Source organism: Leguminivora glycinivorella, chromosome 2 (genome assembly GCF_023078275.1).
Source record: "Leguminivora glycinivorella isolate SPB_JAAS2020 chromosome 2, LegGlyc_1.1, whole genome shotgun sequence".
NCBI classification, from domain to species: Eukaryota; Metazoa; Arthropoda; class Insecta; order Lepidoptera; family Tortricidae; genus Leguminivora; species Leguminivora glycinivorella.
Genome location: NC_062972.1, coordinates 9,254,036 through 9,266,903, shown reverse-complemented (window position 1 = coordinate 9,266,903; position 12,868 = coordinate 9,254,036). Strand labels below are relative to the sequence as shown.

The 12,868-nt window shown below is 37.3% G+C and overlaps 1 long non-coding RNA gene and 3 other non-coding genes across 4 annotated transcripts; all 4 read right to left on the bottom strand.

Moving 5' to 3' along the window:
* Positions 1-4,871: 4,871 nt before the first annotated feature.
* On the bottom strand, positions 4,872-12,370 carry LOC125242279. The gene is made up of 3 exons (XR_007178840.1): positions 12,286-12,370; positions 7,004-7,066; positions 4,872-4,941 (listed from the first exon to the last, which is right to left on the bottom strand). It is a non-coding gene; the product is annotated as an uncharacterized LOC125242279 (long non-coding RNA).
* Trnan-auu lies at positions 8,748-8,820 on the bottom strand. Its single transcript has one exon. It is a non-coding gene; the product is annotated as a tRNA-Asn (tRNA).
* Positions 9,046-9,118, bottom strand: Trnan-auu. Its single transcript has one exon. It is a non-coding gene; the product is annotated as a tRNA-Asn (tRNA).
* On the bottom strand, positions 9,344-9,416 carry Trnan-auu. The gene has a single exon. It is a non-coding gene; the product is annotated as a tRNA-Asn (tRNA).
* Positions 12,371-12,868: the final 498 nt, after the last annotated feature.

The window sequence follows — 12,868 nt, the reverse complement described above, 5'->3', positions numbered from 1 at the left end:
ATTTACTATATAATTTTGATATTAAGTACCTATTCATTTTTGGTTTTATATAACTTTCTTCGATACTGCGGAAGCAGCACCTAAGTATTTGCCCCATAGGCATAGGTTCAGTCATTCATCATTGGTCAATGAACTCTAGTAGCCGTATGAGATCATACCTAAAGGTCGTTAAGTACCTGCTAACCTACACTTATCCAATGCTTGGTTAACGGTTTTAGGACTGTACAAGCCAATAAGAATCAAAATGGCGTGAGGAGTTTCGGCGGGGAAAAGTCTTTGAACTACATTTGAGTACATTTTAATCTCTAAAGGTAAGTGGGCAATTCACTAACTCATGCGTTAAATGGGTATTTTATTTCTATAGCTGACCTATTATATTATTATTCAAATAGATTGACAATTCTTCGACCTCGCCCTTTATTATCAGATGTGATAGTGAGTTTTAGCAAGTTTTAGTACAGATAATTTGTTTGTATCTTTATTCATACTTGTAATAGTGATAATTTATATGTAGGAGTTACCGAGTTAGATGGTACCTATCGGACCACGAGTGTTATAACTGTATAAAGGTAGGTATACGTAGGTACCTATACTGTGTACTGGACTGGATAACGGTAAAGTCCTATGGGCAACAATCTGTTCATTACCGCGAGATGAGAGTGGCTGTCCGTGTCGGTTGGTAATGTAATGCAGTGCAAATGAGTCAATCTCCCTGTGCTGGACTGCCGACCGAACTCGGCGCCATTTAGGAAATCGGTTCGCTCCAATCGGCAATCCAAGTTCGATTTATTTAGTAAATTCCTTAAGCAGTGACTCGTATAATTAATGCTTCAATTAAATAATGCCTTGATACTCTTGTTGCACTGAGAGATGCGCTTTTATTGGTGTACCAAGGGTGTACCTACATAAGGTAGCATTACGTAAGACGACAAATTATATTATGGCCCTCGCAAGTTCTAAACTTGTTACTTCTTATTTTATTATTCCAAAATTGGGCTTGCTGGCAGAAACTAGCCATCGAACATAATAATTAGTATATGAGAACTCGCCAAGTCAGACCTCAGACTACAATATACCTATTATCCTAAGTAATATGTTCTTATAAATAAATGTCCCTATGTTATTATAAATAAATTTCAGGACGGACCATTGAACTTGGCACCCATTTAGATTTCACTTCTTTTTTCGTTGAAGTTAACAACCAAGGCATATGTAAGTATCATATTATTGAACTTGGCTCTCATTTCACATTTATGTTTTTGATGGGATTTTAGTTTCTTTTTTATTTATTTCATTTCTGAGCAACAGACAAAATAGCTTTTGAGACTCAATCCAACTCTGAGACCTTCATAATATAAGAAAAAAAAGTGACAGATAGACAGACAGACGGACAGAGCGGCACCATAAGGGTTCATTTTGTACCTTTTTGGTACGGAACCCTAATAAGATATAGTTCGACTTGCCTAAGGCACTGGTCCCACCGCGAGCTAGTAAGCTATGAGCTATCAGCTATAAAAACGAACAAAAGATAATCACTCCCGCGTAAATAAAAGAGACACGGCGATGTTTATAGTTAACTCGCCCAGCGGTGAGCTATCAATTTCGCCGTGTCTCTTTTATTTGCACGGGAGTGCTTATCTTTTGTTCGTTTTTATAGCCGATAGTTCCCCATATAACCATAATCGGTCGCCGTTCCTACGCAAATCGTCCTATTTTGTGTATACACAGGTCTTCGGGTCTCAATGCTTAGTCGCAGTACGGTCGACGTTTAGTCGAGGCGACCCAAATGGGGACGATTGGTAACAGGCACAAATGGTCACAGAAGTGACAGAAGTGTGCACTACGCGTGCACACATTGTTACCGTTTGGCGACTACTTTCCCAAAATCATTCGTTCATTTCATTCTTTTCAAATGGCGACTGTCAGAGACGTCAAAGTAAAAAAGAAATAAAATCATTTGACATTAAAATGTAATGGCGTAAGAATTTGTTAAAGATAAATATTGTTTGCAATTGTAATATAATATGGGCTAATTACCATGGCCAATTAAATTGCTCGAGTGATTTCATAAAATAAGTCTAAATTTATCAACGCGCCATCAATTTACCTCAGTTTAACCAGTAATAATATTATTGACTACTCGGTGTTTGCGTAGTTTGGTGAAGTTTTAGTGCTCCGGTGCATATACTATACTGAAATAATAAAAATATTGCCTAGAAAACCAATAAAGTTGTTAAAATATGGATTAAGACTCGGTAATATTACATGTAAAACAGTCGCCAAACGGTCACCAAACGGTCAACAAACGGTCGCAAAATGGTCGCAGCGTACACGCGTGACCGAAAGCAGTGAATATTTATTGGATTTGAAAATGGCTTCTTGTATTCATTTTTTTCAGGTATCCTCAAACTTTATAAACAATTAAATATGCCGTCGTACTCAGTTGTCCTCACTAAAGAAGATTAAAAAAAAATTGTAACGTGCGTACCGAGCTGCTGGGTTGTAAAGGATCGGGGATCATATTATTATCTCTCTATTGTCTTTATAGAGCAACTAGTATTTTGCGGCATTTCACAATTGACACTTGTTGAAGTAGTCGTCATTAATATTACTATCAACTGTCAGAAACCGTTCTGACAGTGACAATGACAGCCACAAATTCGTCCACTTGTTGTTACGCTTATGTGTGCATACGTCGACTAATAAAGTGTCGTTAAAATCGTTCTGACAGTGACATTGACAGCCACAGATTCGTACACATTTTGTTACCGTAACAAGTGCACACGTCGACTACATTTTGTTATTGTATCAATACGGTCACATTGTTTGCACGACGTTACCACGCGTTATGTCACATTTGACAGTTAGTAACTGATTTGAAGATTTTGCGACCGAAATGGTTGTATGGGTCATAGCTTACTAGCTCGCGGTGGGACCAGTGCCTAAATAAGTATGTTATAAAAGAATGGCGTCTTGAATTTTCTCTTCAACTCTTTTTCATTTTAGATATAATTTTTCCCGAGTTACATATTTACATCGTGAGTTACTTTGCACTTGCCATATTAAAGTGCCACCATTGTGACATACTTACAGTTTTGGAAATAAATAACAAAGATAAGGAGGAGCATGTGCGCAATATAAATTGCAAGCAGGTACCGTTACCATACCAACTCGCATATAAATTTGATTGCATCTTATTGCGGACGAGAGCGTTAAAATAAAAGTAATGTTCGTAGAATCTCGTGTCGACTCCCGTCAGGTGCGAATAGGCGGTGACGCTGTTGCAAACTAATCATTATGAAGGAAGGAAAGTCGAGCGCGGTGTCGCTACATTTTCCAATCTAACAATAGAAATTCAACGGATGCACGACCCTCGGGACGCTAATCCATCTGTATGTAAATCGCCCATGAAATACTGCCTTGCGTTCTTCAGCTGTGGGCACGTGACAGGCAAGTCACCGGTCTAATAAGACAAAAAAAAATCCCCTAGGCGCTAAGCCTATGTCAGACATACTTATGTAGGTATCTTCTCATATACATATTATGCTAGTTGACCAAAATTAAGAGCATTTGTGATATTATGGTTTAGGTTGGCCACTGCCACGTATCTACTTTTAGCTCACCGTGACATAAGGTCACATGAGATGAGGGTGCCTTGTTGCTAACTTGCTACACTACTAAGAGCTTTGATTAAATTTGGTGAGCGAAGTGAGCTAGACGCGACGGCCACTTGACGCGGCCCATTTTTTTGCGTTACACCTAATGAAACCTAATAGGATACTGACAACAAACAATTTTATTCTAGTTGCGTCTGGCTGAATAATTAAGATCGATATTGGAGAGGCCGTTGACTGGTTTTAAGATACGGAGACATATCTAAACCTAGGCCATTCGTAACAGACAGATATTTTATTTATTTACTAAATTCATTTGTTCGGACGGGTACGAGCGAAATACACGATACTGAATGAATAACATCAGTTAGGTATCATTCTGATATAAAGTGCATGTTCGAAGTGCTTATTTGTCTTATACTAGGTGCCTATTTATTACAGAGAATGGCGAACTTTTATTGCTGAACGAATCGCATTTTCTAAAAAAGTTGTGACCGTGTCCGACTGTCCGTACAGTTGAGTAGAATAGCTATGAATTACGTGGTCTGCTATCCCGATAATACAGTAGTAATTGATTTAAATTATAAAGAACGGTGTCAACATGTTACCTTAAGTTAAGATGCTTTCAGTTTAAAGTAGTGCAGATTATTGGAGTACTTCATTGTTGATAGAGACGACAGCAGGTACTAGATCGTCTACTTTACACACGGTGTAACATGAGGAAGCCGAAAGATTTTGATTACTTTGATTGATGAGTCACTGGTTACTATTTGATACGAGGATAGTTATCGCCATCAAAACAGCGTATTGTTCGGAGAAATAATAAGTAATTGTTATTTTTTTGAAAGCTTGTAACTCTGAAATTAGGCGAAATTCAGAAAAAATATATGACATTTTACTCTTCTTATACGATGAATACACTGTTAAAATTATTCGGTTTTCTCATGTTACACCGTGTATAGAGAAACTAGCTTCGCTCGAGTTAAATTCGAAAATTACTTAATACTCCATACAATCTTCCACCGCCCATTTTAGGGGAGTGGGGGGCTTAGAAAAATACAAAAAGCAGCCTACGTCACTCTCCACCCCTTCAACTATCTCCACTTAAAAAAATCACCTGAATTCGTCGCTCCGTTTTGCCGTGAAAGACGGACAAACAATCAGACACACACTCTTTCCCATTTATAATATTAGTAAGGATTGGTAAGGGTAATATAAAATTACTTACCATTTAACGGCAGTAAAGTAGCATTCGCACAGGCCAAGTACACTCTTCATTGTTATCTTGAGGTGAATTCGCGCCACAGGCAGCTCGAATCCCCTCAAACTATGGTTGGAAATAATCATTCGCTTAGCATGTGTCATTGTTGTTTGTGTAAATGGTTTCTAATATAGGAAGTACGAGTAAAATGTATGATATAACTGGTCAAATATGTATACTGTTTGTCTACGTACGGATATACAAATAAATATGTACAGTCAGCTGCAGAAAAAAGGAGCCCCCTGCCATACAGTATAGGTTCGAGGGGGTCTACTTTTCTCTGCAGCTGACTGTACTTACTTAAACATAAATACAGGAACCTACCTACGATAAAAATCGATATCGACAATTTGCCATAAAAAAAGAATATCATAGCCGTTGAATGTAATATACGTACTCTGGCAAGTCCACTTGGTCAGTCGAAAAAAGAATGAAATCTAAATTTTCTATAAGACGACCGGGACGGCCACGGCCATCCTTTGTGCTTACATTTTTAAACTTGCCACCTTTCTCTTGTGGCGGAAATAACTTGACAAACTTGATGTGTGTATGTGTGTATTCTGAGCTGATATATTTTATTTTAAGTACCTAGTTGATAATTAAGAGAGTGGTAGTCTTAGTTCTGTTATTATGAACGCACTAGGAATAGATTTTAATAATGTCCTTTTTTTTTAGCTTGAAAATCCTCGTAAAATTAAAACACTTAGTGAAATATTTTACAGATTTCAAAATAACGATGGTTTCTGAATTGCTCGACGACGTCATTTGAAGTTACCTGAATTGATATTTTATTACGTCATGACGGCAGATCATATCAGTATTAAATTTGCAATTAGTTAACGTAACAAGAAGGTTAAAGGTTAATTTCACCAACGAGGACCGAGTATTATAGAGAGTTACCGTCGAAGTAAAATGTGTAATCACAGTGCATAGACTGCCATCTCTTGACACAGGTTTAACACTTTGAACCTCAGTTTTGTTTGACAAATTGGCCCATATTCTTAGCTTGATATGTGTTAAAATGTCAAATATTAATATTAGCGCCATCTAGCTGAGCGTACCCCAAAGGTGTAATGCCATCTAGGCCACCGTACCTTTTTCTGTATGGTACCAAAGACATATGTAGCCAAAATGTCAAAACTGAGGTTCAAAAGTTTTAAGTGTGTGCCGAGAGATGGCAGTCTATGCACTGTGATTACACATTTTACTTTGACAGAAACTCTCTATAATACTCGATCCTCTTTGATGGTACTGAGGTACGTTTTTTTCTTAGACTTTATTTGTCTTTAAGGAGTTATATATGTCTGGTTACACTTATCCCGTATGTAGGAAGGATGTTGAAGTATGTATGAAGGCAAATGTCAAAGATGGCGTCTCAAATATATAGGACATCGGTCCTACATCCGATATCGGATCAGATAATGTTTAAACGCACTTACGGTTGTTAACCTGCCATGCAGGTGGGAAGAGCTAATTACGATTAAGCAAGTTGTATCATCTTCACATTTAATTACCTAATTGAATTACTCCTAGCACACTATTATCTACGACTATCACTATTAAATTATATCTATAAGTACCTACCTAAGAAGTATTTCACCGGGCAAGGATTTTTAATTCAAATATATAGGTAATTTAACCCGAGGTGAGTTGATATTATTATAATTACCATCGCTTTATGTTACGCCGTGTCTTGCGTGGGCGACGGTCGCGCGACCGTCGCGCGACCGTCGCCGTCGCGTCTCATCGCATCTTCCATATCGATAAGGTTTGATTTCGTATGCGTTGCATCGCTGTCGCCCACGCAAGCCACGGCGTTAGGTTTGTCTGCACACTAGCTAGGTACCTATATTTAGTAAGCATTTACATGCTTTGATACCTAACATATTCCTGACATTGGTATACATACATATATACTTATTTACTGGTATATGAATATTATTATGATTGTATGGCAGCGGCTAGTGTCCTATATCAAACTAAGGCAGCAAGTTTGGCAACGTGTCGGAAGTAAATAAGTACGACTTTCACTGAAAACCTTTGAGCAGACGGAGCTATCAAAATCAATTTAGCTTGGTGTGATTGACTGACTCAAGATTGGTGTGATTCTAAATAAATAGCGATATACTTAGTGGTGTGTTTGTGTGTGGTAAATAAACAGCGCAGCATCTTCAACATTCGCAAGGGCGTCCTGCAAATAGAAAAAAAAAACACGATTAATTAATATTTATGATTCATAATGACTACACATTTAGTGCGTGAGATCGATACAATCATCTCGAACGCATGTTTTTTTCATTCTTTATAAATCTTGGTGCTATGGGACAAAAACAACAAGAATCAGAAACAAGGCGAAGGCAAACAGAAAAGTTGAACATTGGCATCGACTCTTCGGGCCGGGCGTAAACAATGAACAATATAGGTACCTAATGCAAGAAATCCGAGAAGCCAAAGCTTACATTTTTTAAAAGGTTCGAATTCTTCCTACACTGTGTTACATGTTCAGGAACATTTAGATTTCGGCAAATATGCTGATTCTTTCATGCGCAAACTTGATAAAGAAAACGATACAATACAAAAAAATATTAGCAACTCAACAAGAGGTGAACTAAGCAAAAATGTGATCTGCTTCAGATAGTTCAGATAACTAATTACATGTAAGGACATTAATAAATGGGGAACACCCACATTTCCGTAATATGTTATCCCGAATTTCATAATCCCGATTTTCATATAATTCCGTACTTTTGTAAACTAATCCAATATAACAAAATTACGATTTTCAAAATCACAACAGAAAAAAATTACTACTAATTCCGAATAACAGTTTCCTCTATTCATTTGATTTCCGAAAATATTTTTTCCCAATTAACTCAACCCAACCCAACCCAACAAAAAAATTAACCAAAATTTGAAGATGCGAATAATTATGTATCATTAAGGGCCACTTGCACCACCCGCTTAACTCAAGGTTAGTGGGCTGTCAACTGTCAAATTCTATATATAAAAATGGTGGGTTAGCCTCGGGTTAACCCTCCATTTTCGTTGGTGCAAGTGGCCCTAAATGCACTGCTATTTATTTAAAAATATCAATTGGATTAATTTTTGAACAGTTTTAAATATTTTTTACATAATATTCAATATCGGCACCAAAACAACTTATTTATAATGGTGGATGTTGTTAGAAAAAAAAAATGAAACAAATACGATTGATTTTTTGGAGGCAAGTAAACATATGGTTTCCGTGGTTTTGATATCATTATTAATGTTAATGTGTATTGTGGCTATTGTAATCGTAAGTCACAAAAAATTTAAACGCTTGTTTACCGCTACTGCCACACTCTTACATAATAAAAATCTTACAAACTACATTGTAGTTACTGACGCTCACGAAGTTTTGTAATAAAACTATCAAAGATATTGGAAGATCAAGGGCGACGTGCAACTCTGCCACACTAAAGTTAGTGCTCTTTGTAAAACTATATTGTTTTGAGAAAGATGCAAGGCTTTGAAAGTTAGGTCACTTATTCGGGGCCAGGCGATGTTATTTTGAAAATATTTTTTGAAGTACTGTACAGATTTGGATGATAGCGGTTCCGGTACTTCTGGCTAAGTAGGCGTGTTGTCAATGTTGTCATACTTGTCATCATGAAATCAAAGAAAATTATTAAGTAAATGTGTCCATTAAATAAAACGCTTATTGAATGTGTATCGCTTAGTTAATCATGAATTTTTGCATTAACTAGAAAAAGCGAAAAATATGTGTTCAGTATTTTTGGACGATCTAACTGACGGACTAAACAGAATGCCATTTTTTTTATGTAGTCATCATCCCTATTAGGCTTAGAATAAATTTAAAAGTGGAAAATGTCTGCCTTGGGTGAGACTTGAACTCACGGCCTCTGGATCAATATTCCAGCGCTCTGCCAACTGAGCCACCAAGACTTCAACCAAGCCAGCGAAATTTTCCACTACTAAGGTCAATGGGACCCGTAGCGACATCTACCGTAAGAGTGTTAAACTTCTTAAACGGCAACCGGAGTTCCAAGTCATATTGGAAATTCACCAGTTACGATGCGCTAACCATGCTAAATTTTTAACTTCTGATTAGCAGAAACGTCTGCAATCGATGCCACTAGGCTTAGAATAAATTTAAAAGTGGAAAATGTCTGCCTTGGGTGAGACTTGAACTCACGGCCTCTGGATCAATATTCCAGCGCTCTGCCAACTGAGCCACCAAGACTTCAACCAAGCCAGCGAAATTTTCCACTACTAAGGTCAATGGGACCCGTAGCGACATCTACCGTAAGAGTGTTAAACTTCTTAAACGGCAACCGGAGTTCCAAGTCATATTGGAAATTCACCAGTTACGATGCGCTAACCATGCTAAATTTTTAACTTCTGATTAGCAGAAACGTCTGCAATCGATGCCACTAGGCTTAGAATAAATTTAAAAGTGGAAAATGTCTGCCTTGGGTGAGACTTGAACTCACGGCCTCTGGATCAATATTCCAGCGCTCTGCCAACTGAGCCACCAAGACTTCAACCAAGCCAGCGAAATTTTCCACTACTAAGGTCAATGGGACCCGTAGCGACATCTACCGTAAGAGTGTTAAACTTCTTAAACGGCAACCGGAGTTCCAAGTCATATTGGAAATTCACCAGTTACGATGCGCTAACCATGCTAAATTTTTAACTTCTGATTAGCAGAAACGTCTGCAATCGATGCCACTAGGCTTAGAATAAATTTAAAAGTGGAAAATGTCTGCCTTGGGTGAGACTTGAACTCACGGCCTCTGGATCAATATTCGAGCGCTCTGCCAACTGAGCCACTAAGACTTCAACCAAGCCAGCGAAATTTTCCACTACTAAGGTCAATGGGACCCGTAGCGACATCTACCGTAGTCCGTAAGAGTGTTAAACTTCTTAAACGGCAACCGGAGTTCCAAGTCATATTGGAAATTCACCAGTTACGATGCGCTAACCATGCTAAATTTTTAACTTCTGATTAGCAGAAACGTCTGCAATCGATGCCAATAGGCTTAGAATAAATTCCGAACACCGGAACTCCGGTTGCCGTTTAAGAAGTTTAACACTCTTACGGTAGATGTCGCTACGGGTCCCATTGACCTTAGTAGTGGAAAATTTCGCTGGCTTGGTTGAAGTCTTGGTGGCTCAGTTGGCAGAGCGCTGGAATATTGATCCAGAAGCCGTGAGTTCAAGTCTCACCCAAGGCAGACATTTTCTGCTTTTAAATTTATTCTAAGCCTAGTGGCATCGATTGCAGACGTTTCTGCTAATCAGAAGTTAAAAATTTAGCATGGTTAGCGCATCGTAACTGGTGAATTTCCAATAAGACTTGGAACTCCGGTTGCCGTTTAAGAAGTTTAACACTCTTACGGTAGATGTCGCTACGGGTCCCATTGACCTTAGTAGTGGAAAATTTCGCTGGCTATGTTGAAGTCTTGGTGGCTCAGTTGGCAGAGCGCTCGAATATTGATCCAGAGGCCGTGAGTTCAAGTCTCACCCAAGGCAGACATTTTCCACTTTTAAATTTATTCTAAGCCTAGTGGCATCGATTGCAGACGTTTCTGCTAATCAGAAGTTAAAAATTTAGCATGGTTAGCGCATCGTAACTGGTGAATTTCCAATATGACTTGGAACTCCGGTTGCCGTTTAAGCTTTTAAATTTATTCTAAGCCTAGTGGCATCGATTGCAGACGTTTCTGCTAATCAGAAGTTAAAAATCATCCCTATTGTTTGTTACTTATGTACTTTGTTAAGTATAGTCAACCTAAATTTTACGTTACTATATTGTTACCAAGAACAGTAATGAATTGAATTTTTGATTATCTACTGAAATACTGCACTAATGAGGTATTAGGTACGCACTGTTCATTATTTAGGGTAAATTTACCAAAAGATGAACAGTTAAGCGAATTTCCTAACTTCGGAATTTTTTCCTATATGATGCAACTCATTTTTAAGATTTTTTTTTGTGATTCTGCATTTAAATGAGTTTAGAATAAACTACTTTTAGTCTCTTATTCAGTAATTTTATAAAAATAATTATATCTCAAAAGACAAATTGCCAGTAGTTGAACAGAGTACCCTATCTCTGAACGATTTGATCCCGATACATAGCCAGCATAAAGTCAGTATAATGTGCCCAATACATGAACGATGTAACTCCAATTAATGAACAGGCGGGACATAAGTAGCATTTGTAGGAAACAGTTCAACTTTGCCCCTATTGTAAGTGCATAGGTAACAAATATAAAATGGTTTTACAATTTTAAAAACAGCAATGGTTAAATAAAAATTAAAAAATATTATGAAAATTAAAACGTTCCGTTTTGAAACCGCTACCTAAAACTTGAACTAATCAATTTAGTTGGTTCATGTTTTGGACACAACATGAATGAATTGAACGAACTAATTTAATACAAAATTCATTTATTGGAATCCAACCTAAAAGATGAACTAGTAAATTTTCCTAGTTCACGTTTTGGGTACAGGTTCTTTAGTTGAACAATCCTGTTTACATACAAATATGAACTTAAATAAAACAGCAATGGTTAAATAAAAATTAAAAAATATTATGAAAATTAAAACGTTCCGTTTTGAAACCGCTACCTAAAACTTGAACTAATCAATTTAGTTGGTTCATGTTTTGGACACAACATGAATGAATTGAACGAACTAATTTAATACAAAATTCATTTATTGGAATCCAACCTAAAAGATGAACTAGTAAATTTTCCTAGTTCACGTTTTGGGTACAGGTTCTTTAGTTGAACAATCCCGTTTACATACAAATATAAACTTAAATAAATCTTTTTTTATATAAAATAAACTCCGTTCATCTTTTGGTCAAAAAATAAGAAATCCATATAAAATGCGATTTTGACGTGAAGCACAAACTTGATGACCGCTCACGGACGTGTGCGTGGCTCAATTGTCAGGGAATTCAAATGTTAGCTTCGGTGATGAGTTGCTGCGTTTAAAAAAATACTCTAGGGTGCATAAAATAATTCGTGAATATTATTTAGATTTTAGACCCATCAGTCATCTTTTGGATGTCGGTCATCTAATGGTGCAACTACCCCAACATTTAAAAAAATACCCTGTATCAACCTGTAGACGTACATAGAACGTACCTATAGATACACCTACATGTACCTACATAACGACTAAAATAAAATAATATTTAACGATACCAACAATTTTGCCAAAAAAGGGATTTGCAAACTTCATGGATTGTTAAAAATCGAAATAAGATGTCATATATTATTATTTGTTATTATTAAGATGTCATGGATTGTGTTAGGCCTTATGAATCATAATTGGGAGCATTCTTTACACACTAACATTTCGCTTAGTCCAGAGAAGCGTATCTTGTTAACTCACCCTTAGTAGTTAAATTCATCCGGACCTCTTCAGCGCTTGCAACCACTCAGCGCCGATTTATGCAGGCTTATTAATAATGGTCGGTATGCCGGCTAATTATCCTGCGAATTTCCGAAGTACTCAATCATGTGTCCTGAATTAGGCTATACATATGCACATATGCACACATACATACATCTAGCGTGTATGAGAGCTACTCGGCGCTGGTTGAGCGACCGCTTCGTTACAATCAGTACCAGGAGAGCATACTTAGTACAAGGGTGACTACGCCACTGTTGCAATTTAGTTGTGTGAAGCGGAACTTTGATGTCAGGGGTGTAAGTGTAAGCATGTTTACTGTTTCACAAGCTAACTGAGCTGCCTTTGTGTGTAAGTGTTCGTGTGTGAGTTAAATATCAGTTTAAATGTACGTTTGAAACTGAAGTGTTTGCGGTATTTATGAGCTTATAAGCAGGTTGTACGCGCCGAAGTAGCGCCTGGTTTTATAGGTAATTACAGTGATATTCCGAAAAGGAAAATATAAGTTTACGTCTGAGGCAATTTAATTCATTTTGCATAACGAAAATTATTATTAACCTACCAT